The sequence below is a fragment of the Macaca mulatta genome, chromosome X (genome assembly GCF_049350105.2).
Source record: "Macaca mulatta isolate MMU2019108-1 chromosome X, T2T-MMU8v2.0, whole genome shotgun sequence".
NCBI classification, from domain to species: domain Eukaryota; kingdom Metazoa; phylum Chordata; class Mammalia; order Primates; family Cercopithecidae; genus Macaca; species Macaca mulatta.
In genome coordinates, this window is record NC_133426.1 from 24,839,824 (window position 1) to 24,856,796 (window position 16,973).

Genomic DNA, 16,973 nt, shown 5'->3' on the forward strand with positions numbered 1-16,973 from the left:
ATCAAGCTGTGATGGGCTTCCAGTTGCACCGGACAGCTCAGGTCCCCTTAAATTACGGTCAGCCTCTTCAAAACATATATTTAAACAATAGAAATAAACTTCATTGGAATCTAGCAACCAATTTGGAAGCCATTGGAAGAGAAGACAATAAGACCTGATTACACGCAAGGATTCTCTGTGATGTGATATCCCCTTTGCCAAGTCATTTTGCCGTTTTATTTATTTAATTTCTTTTTTTTTTTTTTAAACAAACTTTCATTCATTTATGGTCTTCCGCAACCTGCTAATTTAACACTGGAGCGCGTTATTGCAGTGTTAGGAGGAGAGAAAGAGAGAGAGAAAACAACAATACTGCAATGATCCAAATGATACAGTAGAATTATAGCAATTATAGTTCTACTTGTGGAAGAAAACCTTGCTGAGATCAGGCAAACAAACTGAAGCCTTGTGAGGATAACAAGCGTCGGGATTGACAGCCGGTGCTGGGAAGAGCCGGAGGGCACAAACAGAAATATTTGCTTCCCCCCAACCCCCCTTAACTTCAACCAGTCAAGGTTAACCTCCTCAAACGCTGCTTTCAGAGTCTTATCCACTTTAGGGTATGCATTTTATGCACAAATCGAGGTGTCTCCTCCTGGAAGTCTGGTAATAGGAGGAAATGTAACATAATCCGCTTGCCTAGAACTTCTCCCTCGCCTTCTCGGCCTCCTGCGTGCTCTCCACTTCCTACCCTGCCTCAGTTCTCCCCACGGCTGTTGGGATATGTCTGTGGACGGTGTATATTTGTTGATGTATTTGCAAAGAAACAGCCCGTGGAAAGGTCCAAAGGGACTGATAGAACTTGGATTTCCTGGGAAGACTCTGTCGCGTTTGCTAATCCTTCCCTCTTCGCCGTGTCCTCCGCCTAAGCCTTGGGTTCCACAGTTAGGGCTTGGCTGGGAGAGGTTTGTTGGGAAGCAGCTTTTTGGAAGCCTCCCGAGGACCACGGCCGAGCCCTCAAGGTATGGATGCGTGAGTGTGATGGCTATGTTAGGACAACTCCCCTTATTTACAAACTTCCTCACTTTCTGTTGCCCGTCAGTAGCCGGGGGAGGGGGTGGGGGAGAAAGAATTAGAGAGGAAAGAGAACCCCTCACCGCCACCACCATCAGCCATCCAGGCGGCAGCCGGGGCTTTTTCAAGCTTTGCTCCAAGCACAAAGCTGGACGAGATGGTCGCAGCCTCCTGTCTGCTCTCAGAAGAGGGGGCGTGTGTCCCCTCCCACGGGCGAGAAGCAGGTGGTTGGGCTCTGAGCTCTCACGGAGTTCCTCGGCGGGAGCTCTCCATCTTCTGCCGCCGCACCCATCCCTCCAGGTTTCCAGACCCGAGAGACAGGGAAACTTTCCTGTGCCCTGTAATCACCACCATCTGCTTTCTCCTCTCCTCCGCCGGACGGCAGGACCCCGCCTACGGCCAGGGTAGAGGCGTCCCCGGTGCAGCGTTGACTCAGTAGCTGCTGCTCCGGGCGACCCTGGACGGGGTGGAGGTTGGGGGCGGGTGGGCACAGATTGGAGTTAGAGTAAGATGCAGCGGGCGACCCAACGCTTGTGTCAGTTCCCAGGCCGCGCGGACCCGAGCTGGGCTGTCCGCGTCCGCACCCCTAGCCTCCCCACCCCAGCCCCCTTTTCGGGCTCGGCTCAGAGCCACGGCCAGAGCGCGCCCCCTAGCGGGGGCTCCGAGTGGGCCGGGCTCTCCTGCTGCAACCTCTGGGGACTGAAGTTGGCAGATCCCAGTGATCCGGCAGGAATGAATGGGGGAAAAAAACAAAAGCCTTGGAAACATTTCCAAGTGTTCAATAAAAGACCCATCTGTACCTTTCTTCTCCAGCGCGTTCGTGGTTAATGTCCCCCCATGCGCGCGAGAAGGGAGATAATTGCTGGGTGGATTCTTGCCGGCGAACCTCGGGAAACGCTGGACTGAGAAGTGAAATAATTGGGGGTGGGGCCAAGGCAAGCGTGCCGAGGATGCGACACCAGCCGGGAAGTCTGAATCCGCAGTCTCTGGGGTGTTCATGGAGGCCTGGCGGCCTGCGCCCTCAGATTCCTCAGTCCCCGGTGGTGGTGGTGGTGGTGGTGGTGGTGGCGGAGTATCGTCCGAAGGCAGCTACTCTGAGATTTCTCTGATTTGACATAGGCCTCTGTGGTACCTTCATATCACTCAAGGTCCCCTCCCATCTTCTGATTTGAGAATACCCCACTCTGTGATTCTAAGTTCCCTGAGCTCAGATTTTGGGGCTCCCATCTTCTGAAGCTAGGATTCTTCACTTTTTGACTAGATGATTCCCTACCTCCTCTCTCTGGGATTTCTCCATCTTCTGACTTGATGGCCTCCTGGGTCACCACCCTGCTCCAGCTCCCCCCAGGTATCCTCCTCTCCCCCTCCTTTCACTTCTCCTGCAACATTTAAATCTGGAAATCCTCAAATCCCAGCTTCCACTACTTCCGCTACTCATACATTATCTACTCCCTCTTGGTCTAGCCAGAAATTGAGAAAAGAGAAATGCAGGGTTCTTGTCCAACCCTCTTTCACTTGTTCAACCTGGAAATAATTGAATTTCCTTGAAGCCCTTACAACCTCTGGTTTAAAAAAAGTTAAAGACGAAGCTTTTACAAACGTAAAAAATTCCCAGTTCAAATCGATCCATAACTTACTTCTTTTGCACCGTGTGTATTAATCTGAACTCATCAATCAGAAAAACAGAAATCGTGCTTCTAAAGACTTGCAGGATTTTAAAGTTATACCAAGGCCACCAAAACACTTACTAGGTAGGGCCTAGAAAGGAAGGATCAAAAATAGTAGTGACAACAGCTCCCAGAGTCCCTCATTTTGCGATATGTCTTGCTAATTGGGAAGTTCAACACGAGGCTTTCCCTGCCCATACAAGGCTGATATTTCAGAGCGGGAGGAGCAGATGGAAGTGGTCCTGTGGGAAGGGAGGTGTGGGTGTCCCTGTGTTTAATTAAGAGTTGTATTGTATGGAAGGGAGGAGGAAAGATGCCGGGCTGCACTGCGCTCTGTTCCCTTCATCGCAAAATAACCTGCAAGTGGAAAGAAAGGAAGGAAGGAAGGAAGGAAGAAAGAAAGAAAGAGGAAGGAAGGAAGGAAAGAAAAGAAAGAAAGAGAGAAAGAAAGAAAGAAAGAAAGAAAGAAAGAAAGAAAGAAAGAAAGAAAGAAAGAAAGAAAGAAAGAAAGAAAGAGCGAGCTACTAAGATGGAGCCGGCTCTGGAATAGATACCATTAGAACCACAGTGTTTCTGGAATAAAGATATCTAATTTCCTGCCGCAAATCACTTCCCCGATCAGAAAACACAAACAGCTGAACAGAAGGGGTAAAAAATAGAGGAGGAGGACGAGGACGAGGACGGGCAAGAAAGGCCCCGGAATAAAAATAACTGCGCAAAAGGGCTTACATTCAACGCTCTGACAGGCGACTCCTCCAAACCTGGGCCAGTTCTACCCTCCTCCCAACGATCCCCACTCTGCTCCCGACTTTCCAGCCCACCCGGGATCTCTTTTGAGACACCCAGCATCTCTGAGGGAAGGGGGACGGTTCCCAGACTGAGACTGGGACAGCGACGGTGGCGGAGAACTGGAGCACTCACGGCCTATAGGGGCCTCGTGGGGCCGCTGAGGCCGGGCCTGTCCGGCACCGACGGCGTCACCTCCCCTTCTAACCGGGCACCCCGGGCAGGGCGCTCCTCAGGGCACGGCTTGCCCGAGGCGGCCTCGGTTTCCCCGTCTGGAAGGAGGTGCAGGAGCCCAGGGGCAGGGGAGCTCCGGGCGCCCTGCTGGGGCCGCGCTACTTAGGGGCGTTGCGGCTGCGGCCCCGACGCCCTTTGTCAAATCGCCTCCTGGGTCTCGGGGACCCGGTGAGCAAAGCCAAGACCCGACCCCCGGTGGCCCCAATGGCGCGGGTGAATGAGGACGCTGGACTTATGGGCGCCCGCGAGAGGGCGCGGGCCGGGAGGGCCTGGGAGGAGAGGCGCCGGGCTCCGCGTGGGGCTCGGGACCGAGGGGTCCCCAGGACGCACAGACTCGATCGCCCCTCAAAAATGACCGTGGTAGCAGGTGCAGGCCGAGAGTGGAGGCAGAAGGAGTGGGAGGAGGAGAGCAAATACATCTACTCAGATGCTAATGCACAGAAAGTGAGCCTTAGCTGTTTTTCTTTGGAGATTAAATGAAATCTCAAACGGATTTGTTTTTGAGTAGGAAATTGTAGATTTCTCACAATCGCATGAAATTTTGTGTTGCATGCCTCTAATCAACATCACATTCTTTGCCCCCACTTTAGGTTTTGCAGGTCTTAGTACAGCTCCTGGTACCCAGGAACATCTTTTCCGAACCAGAAAATTGCACTGTGGCTGTGGGAGTGTAGTAGGTACTTTTATTTGGGCAAATGGCACTTGATGTTTCATCCTCATGAGGTGGGCGCTGATTGATCTTTTCCCCTGCCCCCATCCCTTATTTATCCTGGCCCCATTCTTTTCCCTCAATTCTCCCATTACTGCTGTTGGGGCCATTTCATTGTTCATTACTCCTACGGTTTAAGGCTTGCAAAGGACTAAAAAGAAATTAAAAGCAATGTATTTTGCTTAGAGAATCCCAGAAAGGCTGGAAAGAAAGGCGATTGAAACCCACGGTTCAAGTGAAATTTAGACATAGGAGTGATTTTTACGTATTTCTTTTCATGGATAATAGAGAGTTGGCGTTATCTGTCACTGTACGTTCTACCTAATAAATAGCTGCAAGACTATAATCTAACAGGTGTAAAATTTCCCTTTTCTGACAAATGAAGAGACCACCAACAGTACAAATAGAAAATGCTGTTGTTGACAATCTTTCACACTGTAGAGCCGATTCTAAGCTAGCTTGCTTTCTCTCTTTCTTTTCTTTTCCTTTTCTTTCTTCCTTCCTTCCTTCCTTCCTCCTTCCTTCCTTCCTTCCTTCCTTCCTTCCTTCCTTCCTTCCTTTCTTTCTTTCTTTCTTTCTTTCTTTCTTTCTTTCTTTCTTTCTTTCTTTCTTTCTTTCTCTCTCTCTCTCTCTCTCTCTCCTTCCTTCCTTCCTTCCTTCCTTCCTTCCTTCCTTCCTCCCTCATGCAGGCCTGGCTTTTGGGGTATGGTGGTGTGTACCCCACACAGAGAATTGTAAACAAAGATAGGCTGATTTAATTTCTGCGCCCCCCCCCACACCCCACAAAAATATTGAGGAGGGATTTTTTGCTCTCTGCCAACTGAAAAAGGGACTGATCATCAGAGAAAATGCCTGTCCTTTCTTTCACTCATTCTCTTGATCTCCTCCAAAAATATGGCCTATTTAGTTATTAGGAATCATAGATTGGGAAAAGAAAAAGAACAGAGAGGGCTGTTCCAAGTTCCATTCCCTGGGAGGTCCCACTTCCATCTGGCATATGTTGAGTCCTGTTTTCCTCTCAAAGGGGGCCTTGTTTATGGAGATTTTCTCTGCATTCATTTGTTCCCAGCCATCTCTTCAACAGCTATCCCCCCACCTTCCAGGATCCCTTTGGTCAGGCTTGGTTCCCACTGCATGGAAAGCAAAAATATCTCACCCAGAAATGCCTTGTCAAAGACAGAGAGGGAAACCCGCCCAGGCAATGCTGCCCTTGCATGTCATCATGGACCAATTTCTTACCTGCTTCTCCTCACCTTCTTTCGCTCTTCTTCAGCTTCTGGGTTGAAGCATTTTGATGTTATTTATACGAAGGAAATGACATTAGAGTAACCTTTTTATTGCATTACACTAAAGGGAGATTGAACTACAACTTTGAAAATTGTGACATTCCAATGAGAGCTATATTAAATTGCTTAAAAACATTTCGAAGGCATCATTGGTATTGTCTGTAGTGGTAAGTGAAACAAAGGATTTCACAGCATGTCGGGCTTATTACAAACTATGCTCACATTTAAGCCTTTAAGCTATTAAATAGAAGAGAGGAGAAAGGGGATGGTGAAATAGTAGCAGAGTGGGATGGAAGAGAGAGACAGAAGATGCCTTAGAGAAGACAATCCTGAGAATAGAAGGTGGCACAGATTGAGCGCTTACTCTTTGCCAGTACTTAAAATGTGTTTCCTGGCCAGGTGTGGTGGCTCATGCCTGTAATCCCAGCACTTTGGGAGGCCGAGGTGGGTGGATCACTTGAGGTCAGGAGTTTGAGACCAGCCTGGTCAACATGGTGAAACCTTGTGTCTCTACTAAAAATACAAAAAAATTAGCTGGGCATTGTGGCACGCACCTATAATCCCAGCTACTCAGGAGGCTGAGGTGAGAGAATTGCTTGAACCCAGGAGGCGGAGGTTGCAGTGAGCCGAGATCGCGCCACTGTACTCCAGGCTGGGTGATACAGCAAGACTCTGTCTCAAAAAAAAAAAAAAAAAAAAAAAGTTTCCTTCATATAAAGAACACCAAAATGCTAGGCTGCAGTTCTAAGTGCTTTTCACATGGATCAACTTATTAGAATCCCTCTTTTACAGATGAGAAAATCAAGGCACAGAGAGGGTGTCCAACTCAGCCTGATTTTCCCAGGATTTGCCTGGTTTTCCAACTGAAAGTCCTGTATCCTGGGAAATTCCTCAATCCCAGGCAAACTGCGATGGTTGCTCACCTGAGGCACAGGGAGAAGCAGTTTGCCCAAGGTCTCAGAGGTGGAGCCAGCATGGGAATGAGCTAGGCAGTCTGACCCTGGAATCTACTGCTCTTATCCTCTGTAAATCTCACCCATTTTTACAGAATGAGTAACTTGGGGCATTAGAGAGAGATGAACTGACTTGTCCGCAGTCACACAGCTTGCTAGTAGTGGGTGGACGACTACAATTTGGGACTAACAAAGCACACCTCCTTTCTACTCTCAGCTACCTTCTGAAAGAGGTTTTATAGAAAAGAAAGCAGCTTTAAAAAAAAGATAGAAGTAAGGAGCTAAATAAATAAATATAGCCAAGGAAAAGACATCTACCGTATTGAGAAACATCACGACCTGGCAGTATTAGAATATGTAGCAAAAGGGGGTCACCTATATTGTAAACACAATTTATAATGAAAGACAATTTCAAAATTGCAATAAGTACACAAAGAAAATAATTATATGGCACATGTGGCCATTAGGCAGGGAACATTTTAACTTCCTAAAGCATTTGGTTTATTGTTCTGATTCCATTATTGTTCACTAATGATGGTCATTGTTCCACCTCACGTCATCCTCAAAACTGGCAGCCCCCTGCAGTGGACATTGTTTCCAAACAGCTTCTCTAGGACACTTCAGACAAACCTGCAAGAACTGATTATGTTCTGTGCATGGAGTTGGTAAGCAGGTTGTAGCTGGGCATTGGCCAGGGAAGAAGGCATTCTCACTTGGAACACAGCTCATTGTAAAAATGCAGTTTGACATCAATAAAAATAATCACTATTTGTTGTATTTCTTATAATTATAGGTCATCTCTTGGTGAGGCTCTGCAGTTCGTAAAGTGGCGATTTGGCCTCTGTCATGCTGACGCTGGAGGCAACCAGGCCCCAGAGCCTCTCCTGGCGGGCATCCTGAACGCCAGAAGCTTAGGCACAACTTCAGGGAAGAAAACATTCTGGAAATGATGAGAAAACTGTGAGGGAGTTGCAACTGTAAACAGCAAATGTGCTAAAGACCAGAGACTTATGCAGAGCTAAAAGAGGGCAGGTGGAGCTGTTCTCAGTTTTTTACATGTGAAGAAAACATTGGGCTGACTCCATTCTGATTCTGCAGAGCTAAAATGTGCCTTCATGACTGTTGTTGTTTTATTTAACACAAGCACCCGGGGCTGCGTGAGGATCAGGGCTTGATGAGCCAAAGGATTCTGAGAAAAAAGGTGAACAGCTGTGGTTCTTGTCAAACACAAACTCTTAATCGTTGCTTAATCATTCCCCCATATTAGACATTTGTGTTATTTTAATTGTTTTGCTATCGCAAATAGCATTGTAATGAAAACCTTTGTGCACCTAACTTATTCTTTTGCACTGTTTCCTTTACATAATTTCCTAAGAGTGGGATTACTGATTAAAGACTATGAACATTTTAGTCTCTTGAAATATTGCCAAAAATGTCTCCAACTGGTTGAACCAATTGACACTACCTTCATATGAATGTACCAATTTTGCTACAATCTTGCCAGCATTATGTATTACAGCTTATGTATTTTGCTACAACTTTGCCAGCATTATGTATTACCCTGCCACCCCCGCCTCAAAATATGGTGATTTAAATAATTCTATACTTGAATCTAGTTCTCCTAACTCTATGCTCAGTATCTTCCCCCTCACTCCAGCATCTCTCTCTCTTGCCCGTCTGAATGACTTGAACTAAGATGACAAGAATACATGAGAAGAAAGGTAATCCTGGTTGGGCACAGTGGCTTATACCTGTAAGGTGGGTGGATCACCTGAGGTCAGGAGTTCGAGACCATCCTGGTTAATATGGTGAAACCCCATCTCTACTAAAAATATAAAAAATTAGCCAGGTGTGGTGGTGGGCGCCTGTGATCCCAGCTACTAGGGAGGCTGAGGCAGGAGAATCACTTGAACTTGGGAGGTGGAGGTTGCAGTGAGCCAAGATCGTGCCACTGCACTCCAGCCTAGGCAATAAGAGCAAAATTCCATCTCAAAATAAATAAATAAATAAATTAATTAATTAATTAAAATAAAGAAGAGGAAAAAAAGGAAAAAAGAAAGAAAGGTAATCCTAAAGCAGTGCACATCTGCCATGTTTGGCAAGATTTGTGAAGACATCTGTAACAGAATGTGCAGTGTGTGAGGGCCTGGGCTCTGGAATCAATGGGACAGGGCTTGGAGCCCATTCATTCTACTTCTGGCTCAGTAGCCATGGGCAATCAAATTAACCTTACTTTCTTCACCTGAAAATTGAAGATGATAAAAGTACCTGCCGCACTGTGCTGCACTATAGATGCTAAATAAAAGTTAGCTTATATTGTGTGACACATGAACACTGAAATGCACATTATTTTACATGCTTTTTGTTGTTGTTGTTGTTGTTGTTGAGACAGAGTCTTGCTCTGTCACCCAGGCTGGAGCGCAGTGGCATGATCTCAGCTCACTGCAACCTCCGCCTCCTGGGCTCAAGTGATTCTCCTACCTCAGCCTCCTGAGAAGCAGGGACTACAGGTGTGCCCCACCACACGCGGCTAATTTTTGTATTTTTAGTAGAGATGGGTTTCCACCATGTTGGCCGGTCTAGTCTTGAACTCCTGATCTCAGGTGATCCGCCCGGCTTGGCCTCCCAAAGTGCTGGGATTACAGGTGTGAGCCACGGCACCTGGCCTTATTTTTCTTACATTTTTGAATACCTGTAAAATTATTTTTATAGAATATTGACTCAGGACTGGAATTGCTCCATTGAAAGGTATGCATGGTAACTATAGATATTGACAAAATGTCCTTTAAAAAGCCTATTTCGGCCGGGCGTGGTGGGTCAAGCCTGTGGTCCCAGCACTTTGGGAGGCCAAGACGGGCGGATCACGAGGTCAGAAGATCAAGACCATCCTGGCTAACACGGTGAAACCCCGTCTCTACTAAAAAAATACAAAAAAGTAGCCAGGCGAGGTGGCGGGCGCCTGTAGTCCCAGCTACGCGGGAGGCTGAGGCAGGAGAATGGCGTAAACCCGGGAGGTGGAGCTTGCAGTGAGCTGAGATCCGGCCACTGCACTCCAGCCTGGGCGACAGAGCGAGACTCCGTCTCAAAAAAAAAAAAAAAAGACTATTTCACTTTGTGCTTCGACAACATTGATAGCACTGGCTATTTTCTTTTCTTTTCTTTTTTTTTTTTTTGAGAAGGAGTCTCGCTCTGTCGCCCAGGCTGGAGTGCAGTGGCGCGATCTCGGCTCACTGCAAGCTCCGCCTCCCGGGTTTACGCCATTCTCCTGCCTCAGCCTCCGGAGTAGCTGGGACTACAGGCACATGCCACCACGCCTGGCTAATTTCTTGTATTTTTTGTAGAGACGGGGTTTTGCCATGTTACCCAGGCTGGTCTCAAACTCCCCAGCTCAAGCGATCTCCCCTCCTCTGCCTCCCAAAGTGTTGGGATTACAGGCATGAGCCACTGCAGCTGGCAAAACTTATTATTTTTATGTGCATTTCTTTCATTATTAATGAGGTCAAGCATTTTTTCATGTGACAATTGGTCAATTGTATTTCCTCTTCTATGACTCATCTGTTCTCAATTGCTTACTAATGTGCAAATTATTTTACCCACGGGCGGTATGTCTTAAAAGTTTGCTAGAGCTTTATAAAAAGCTGGCATGAGAATCACTGTGAGATTACCATTAGTTTTACTCTGATTTCCTTTAGCTTCTAAGCATAATGGCCAGTGTTTATTTTCATGCGTTTTCATGAGTTTATTTCATGAGCTGAAAGACCACATTTCTTGGCCTCCCTTTCAGGAAGGAGTGGCCAATTTAACTAAATTCTGGAGGAGGACACATTTTGTGTGGTGTTTCCAGGAAGTCATCTTAAAAGAGAGGAGTTTTATAGACCAACGTCCCTCTCTTAGTCTTCTAGATGGTTTGTCTTGAAGGGATGTGAGACAAAGACTGCTAATTGCATCCAAATATCCATCCTTCTGGTGGTGGGTTAAAGAGACTGCAAATTTTGTGTCACTCCCGGCTGCTGCTGGTACTGGGGCCCAAGGAGGGATATGCCCGAGTGGGGCCGCCTGACCAAGGGAGCGACAGACACGACACCCATGGACGCCTCAGCCGCTTGGGGCCCGCATGGACCCCCTCCTTCAGTGTAGAATGAACCAAGGAGACTCAAACCCAGCAGCTATTCCACATGCGGTGGAAGACATTCAAGGAGATGACAGACGGATATCTCAGCACGACAGACTTGTTTTGGACTGTAAAGACAAAGAGCCTGATGTACGATTTGTGGGAGGCTCCATGGTGCAGTTAATGCAGCCATATGAGACATGGCGAGAGCTTTTTTTCCCCACTTCAAGCACCGAATTTTGGAACTGGGGGAGATACAACAAGACATGTTTTGTGGAGATTAAAGAATGGAGAACTGGGGAATATTAAGCCTAAGGTCATTGTTGTCTGGGTGGGAAGAAACAACCATGAAAAGGAAGCAGAAGAGGTAGCAGGTGGTATGGTGGCCATGATACAACTTATCAACACAAGGCAGCCACAGGCCAAAATCATTGTATTTGATCTGTTACCTCAAGGTGAGAAACCCAACCCTTTGAGGCAAAAGAACGCCAAGGTGAACCAACTCCTCAAGATTTCGCTGCTGAAACTTACCAACGTGCAGCTCCTGGATACTGACAGGGGTTTCGTGCACTCCAACCATGCCATCTCCTGCCACGACATGTTTGATTTTCTGCATTTGACAGGAGGGAGCTACTCAAAGGTCTGCAAACCCCTGCGTGAACTGATCATGCAGTTGTTGGAGGAAACACCCGAGGAGAAACAAACCACTATTGCCCGACTGGCTCCCATCAGTGTCAACAGCATCTCAGTTTCCTCAGATCAGTTCTATCACCCCCGGCGCTCCAGAATCCTTCTCTTTCTTAAGGCACTTTGCATTGCAGAATGTTCCTGGATGTTCATATCTCGTGTTTGAAGGGGAGGAGGGATTTAAACTGGTCCTGTACATAGAAGGTTTGTTTGACAGAGGAGAAAAGTTAGCCAAGGAAGATTGTTGTTTCAATTCATTTGAAACCAGAAGGGGACTTTTTAGTTGTATGTGTAACATGTTCTTTGAATTATCACTATTTTCCTAGGACAACATCAAGCCTAAATACTGAACAATATGAGGATTCTTTTCTTGGCCTTTCTTGGATTATGTCATATATAATAATTTTCAGAATCATACCTACTTGGCTTTAAAACATGTTTTTTCCAATTTTTTAAGATTCATAATTTAGTCTTTGGTTTTTATGTTGCTTAGATGCATATTTAATATTTTCTTTCTTTTTCTTTTTTTTTTTTAACAACTGGTAATCAATTTATTAAAATAGTTGACTTAAGCATCTGCAATGGTGACTTCCACCTCAACTCCTGGCTCAATACTGATGGAAGTGATCTGCTTAACAATCTCAGAAGGACTGTGCAAGTCAGTGAGTGGCTTGTGGATTCTCATCTGGAAACGATCCCATGTCTTAGAACCTTCACCACAAGGAGTTTTTCTTGTAGTGATTCTCAAAGTCTTGGTAGGCATTCGAACTGGTCCTTTCACTTTCAAGTTCTTTTCCTTCGCGCCTCTGATCAAGTCAGCACACACCTTTTCCAGGGATTTAACGTTGCGGCTCGTTAGGGTGATTCGAATTCGGTGAATCGCCACCTCCGGCTCCACGGGTGTTTTTCCGGTATCCTTAAAAGCCATGGCTGCTGCGCGGCTTTCTGACCGACTTGTTCCTCGGCGAGAGCGAACAGCGGTGAGTCAGGGGCAGGAGCGTGCGAACCAAAGATCCGCAGGTCCTGCGACCGCGTCTTCCTCAAAAAGCTTTTTTTTTTTTTTTAGATGGAGTCTTGCTCTGTCGCCAGGCTGGAGTGAAGTGGCGCTATCTCAGCTCATTGCAACCTCCGCCTCCCAGCTTCAGGGGATTCTCTGCCTCAGCCTCCTGAGTAGCTGGGACTACAGGCACCCACCACCACGCCTGGCTAATTTTTGTATTTTTAGTAGAGGCAGGGTTTCACCATCTTGGTCAGGCTGGTCTCGAATTCCTGACCTCGTGATCCACCCACCTCGGCCTCCCAGAGTGAGCTACCATGCCTGGCTGAATATTTTCTTAACATGCAGCGTCAGGTTGAACATGCTTGTCATTCAAATGTGGAAGATGCTATGGTTGCAAGTGAATTTAGTCCGCTTTCTTAATCTTTCCCGTGCTTAGCAGTGAAAAACAGGTTTTGCCCCAGTAGGGGAACTCTTTGGAGAATATTATTTTTATGCTTCTGAATATCATGTCTATAATGGACCTGTCCATGCAGCGTTTCCTCCCTTTTCCCCCTCATCTCCTCTTTTTTCTTTTTTTTGGTCCTTGTTGACATCACAAGCTTTTAACACATTTTTGACCTAGGAGCCCTGTTGCTGGAAGTATAGTCTCCAGCCAGCTACTCTTATGACAGTACTGCTATAGAACTCATTCTTGTGTGGTATTCTGTGCTATGGAGTCTGTGTATTGCTATTCATATTCAGAGTTCTGGTTTGTTTTGTTTTTCCCTTAAAACCTGTTACAGTTTTTGTTGTTGTTGTTGTTGAGGGGGGACTCAGAACTGTTTCCATTCCATAGCACCTGACATTATTTCAAGTTTTATAATATCTTAAGGTGTATATTCTATTTTGTTTTATTTATTATTTATTTTTTGAGATAGAGTCTCGCTCTGTCACACAGGCTAGAGTGTGGTGGTACGATTTCGGCTCACTGCAACCTCTGCCTCCCGGGAGCAAGCAATTCTCCTCCCTCAGCCTCCCGAGTAGCTGGGATTACAGGCGCCCGCCACCAGGCCCAGCTAATTTTTGTATTTTTAGTACAGACAGGGTTTCACCATATTGGCCAGGTTGGTCTCAAACTCCTGAGCTCAGGTGATCTACCTGCCTCAGCCTCCCAAAGTGCTGGGATTACAGGCGTGAACCACCGCGCCTGGCCTGTATATTTTTTTATTGGCTTAGTTTTTAAATTATCATCCAAAAAATTTTCAGCCTTTTTCCATGGGGAAACAAGTGAAGCCACTCCTCAGCATAGACTGCCTTTATCCCGTCATTTTAGTAAAAAAGAACTAGGTTTGTTTCACTTGTAAGGTGTCTCATTAATGTACTTCATCTGAGAATTTGTTTTAAGAGCACTCTTTATGATCTTGATGTTTGAGCTATAAGAACTGCCATTTTAAAAAAAATAATGGGATAATAGGTGGTTTATTCAGTATACCTAATGAATATGTACAAACTGGATCTACAGATATTTTGAACTGAACCAGGTGGATATTGAAGTAACCCATCAAAATATGCTCTGCAGTGATTCTGCTTAATGTTCTAATTCAGTAACAAATGTTTTATGTTCTGCTGGAAAGGCAAATGGCAGTGCTTTTGTGTGTTGGAGGAGGGGTTACTGATTTGTGCTAAGACCCACTTCTGATTGTGAGGGATAGAACTTGAGCTCAATTTTTTCTTTTTCTAAATTTTTTTTTGAGACGGAGTCTGGCTCCGTTGCCCAGGCTGGAGTACAGTGGCGAGATCTCAGCTCACTGCAAGCTCCGCCTCCCTGGTTCACGCCATTCTCCTTCCTCAGCTTTCCGAGTAGCTGGGACTACCCAGCTAATTTTTTTGTATTTTTAGTGGAGATGGGGTTTCACCGTGTTAGCTAGGATGGTCTTGATTTCCTGACCTTGTGATCTGCCTGCCTGGGCCTCCCAAAGTGCTGGGATTACAGGCGTCAGCCACCGCGCTCGGCCTGACTTGGGCTCATTTTTTCTTGTGAAGTCTCTTTCTATATATTTTTTTGTTTTATTCTTTTTTAAAAAATATATTTTTTTGGGCAACAGGGTGAGACTTCATCTCAAAAAAATACTGTTTTGAATGTATCATGTCTTCATTAACAACAGAAAATTCACATGTTGTTTACTAAACTTGTTTATGTATTAAAAATTTCCTTTTTATTTTTAGTAGCCCAGGTTATTGAGTTTTTCATGAGAGATTTTTTTTCTTAGCTGAGGTATAGTTGTATAGGAAGAAGAATTAAGCCAGATTTTTGTGTGTGGAAAAACAGTTTTCTTTTTTTTCTTTTCTTTTCTTTCTTTCTTTTTTTTTTTTTTTTTTTTTTTTTTTGAGACAAAGTTTCACTCTTGTTGCCCAGGCTGGAGTGCAATGGCACTATCTCAGCTCACTGCAACTTCTGCCTCCCTGGTTCAAGCAATTCTAGTGCCTCAGCCTCCCGAGTAGCTAGGATTACAGGTGCACGCCACCACACCCGGCTAATTTTTGTATTTTTAGTAGAGACGGGGTTTTGCCATGTTGGTCGGGCTGGTCTCGAACTCCTTACCTCAGGTGATCCACCTGCCTCGGCCTCCCAAACTGCTGGGATTACAGGCATGAGCCACCGTGCCTGGCTGGAATGACAGTTTTCTATCCAGGTCTTTTTCTGTTTGTCAGAAGGTGGGAGTACGATCCAAATAAATCCATTAGGTTGCTTCTGCAGCATGTGCTTTTAGCTTCTCTCTTGAACGAGAATCCCATATCCCTGGCCTTCAGCTCCTTTGCTCATGTGTATAAACCTCAGATGTTACTACATTTTATATCTATCAGAGCTATTAAGCAATAGTATTTGAACCACTAGCCGTTTAAATAAAATTCTGCCCCATTACTCACGTGCAGATATTGAGTTCACTTTCATTTTTTGCCAGATTTCTTTGCACTACTTTAAGCAAAAATAGTTAATCTATTTTTCTTTTATTGACATCCCAGTTTGCTTCAGTGACAGAACTTACTGCTTAGTCTTTGTACTTTAAAAGAAATCTATAAATTTAATGCACTGTCCAAGTGAAATGTCCTAGTTGTCATTGTGATTAAGGGGCCAACTTTCCAGGCAGCTAGCAGAGATACGATTCTCTTCCTCTCCCAGCACATTTTTATTCCTTCACCCACGCATTCCTGCTACACTAGATGGCAGCCAATGATGGAACTATAAAGATGTCTGTGTTCGTATCTCGAACATGGCAGCTTGAAGATGTACTGCCAAGGGTGACCTAGGGCAGGTTGTCTTCCAGTGCGTGCATTCTAGATTGCCATAGACCGTGCTCTGGCTACTACCCTGGGTCTACTTGGGCTGTCAAGGGCATCTGCCTAAACCAGAATCTTTGGTCCAAAACCTTAACCCAACAAAATAAATCTTGAGTAGCTCATGCCTGGCTCTTATGAATTTTGTTTCTTTGTTAAAAAAAAGAAAAAAAAAAAAAAAGGCGGCCAGGCATGGTGGCTCATGCCTGTAATCCAAGCACTTTGGGTGGCCGAGGCGGGCAGATCACGAGGTCAGGAGTTCGAGACCAGCCTGGCCAACAAGGTGAAACCCCATCACTACTAAAAATACAAAAATTAGCTGGGCGTTGTGGTGGGCAACTGTAATCCCAGCTACTTGGGAGTCTGAGGCAGGAGAATCTCTTGAACCCAGGAGGCGGAGGTTGTAGTGATCTGAGATTGCACCACTGCACTCCAGCCTGGGTGACAGAGCAAGACTCCATCTCGGGGGAAAAAAACCCAAAAAGTCCAACTTACTTTCTTTTTATTTTATTTTTTTAACCTAGTCACTGTTTACAGTTGAATGCTAAAGCCCGAAATATTGTCTGTGCTGTGGTGTATGAGCATTGCCAATTTTATATTTATTGCAGTGAAGAAGAAACTAAAAATATATGAAAATGAGGAGCTCATTTTCCAGTGTCATTGGAAAATGTCCAAGCTCCTAAATCTGTGTGGGTTCATATGGGAGAAGTGAGTTGGGGGCCTCTTGAAAGGAGGCTTTTTGGAGAGGGGTCCCCCAGGCTTCTCCTTGGTGTTCCTGCTTGGGGATCACTGCTGCTAGCTGACTGGGCCTCCCCAGTGGAAGTCTGTGATTTTGCTTTGACAAAGTTTCATTGACTAGTAAAACTCATTCTGTTTTAGTGTGTATTTCAAAAGAAATGTAGACATTTTGCTCAAAAAAATTTTGTGTCACTCCCCTCATAGAGAAGCGAAGTTTATTTCTCCTTCCCCTTGAATTTGGACTGGCCCTGTGACTGCTTTGACCGGTAGAGGGTGGTGAAGTGACACTTTGCCTAAGCTTTGAGAAGGCCTGGAAGACACTGCTTTGTGGTTTTGGACGCTCAGTGGGAGAGAGGTCACATGGAGAGAATGTGTGGAGAGGAGAGGTCATGAGATCATAACAAGGAAGAGACAGGTCCAAGCATATCAGTTGA

The 16,973-nt window shown here is 45.7% G+C and overlaps 2 pseudogenes across 1 annotated transcript; one reads left to right on the forward strand and one right to left on the reverse strand.

The window, feature by feature from the left end:
• Positions 1–10,826: 10,826 nt before the first annotated feature.
• Positions 10,827–11,652, forward strand: LOC700016 (platelet-activating factor acetylhydrolase IB subunit alpha2 pseudogene; annotated as a pseudogene).
• A 341-nt stretch (positions 11,653–11,993) lies between these two features.
• LOC700134 (small ribosomal subunit protein uS10 pseudogene) lies at positions 11,994–12,429 on the reverse strand (annotated as a pseudogene). The gene has a single exon (XR_001441931.2). The product of XR_001441931.2 is annotated as a small ribosomal subunit protein uS10 pseudogene (transcript).
• Positions 12,430–16,973: the final 4,544 nt, after the last annotated feature.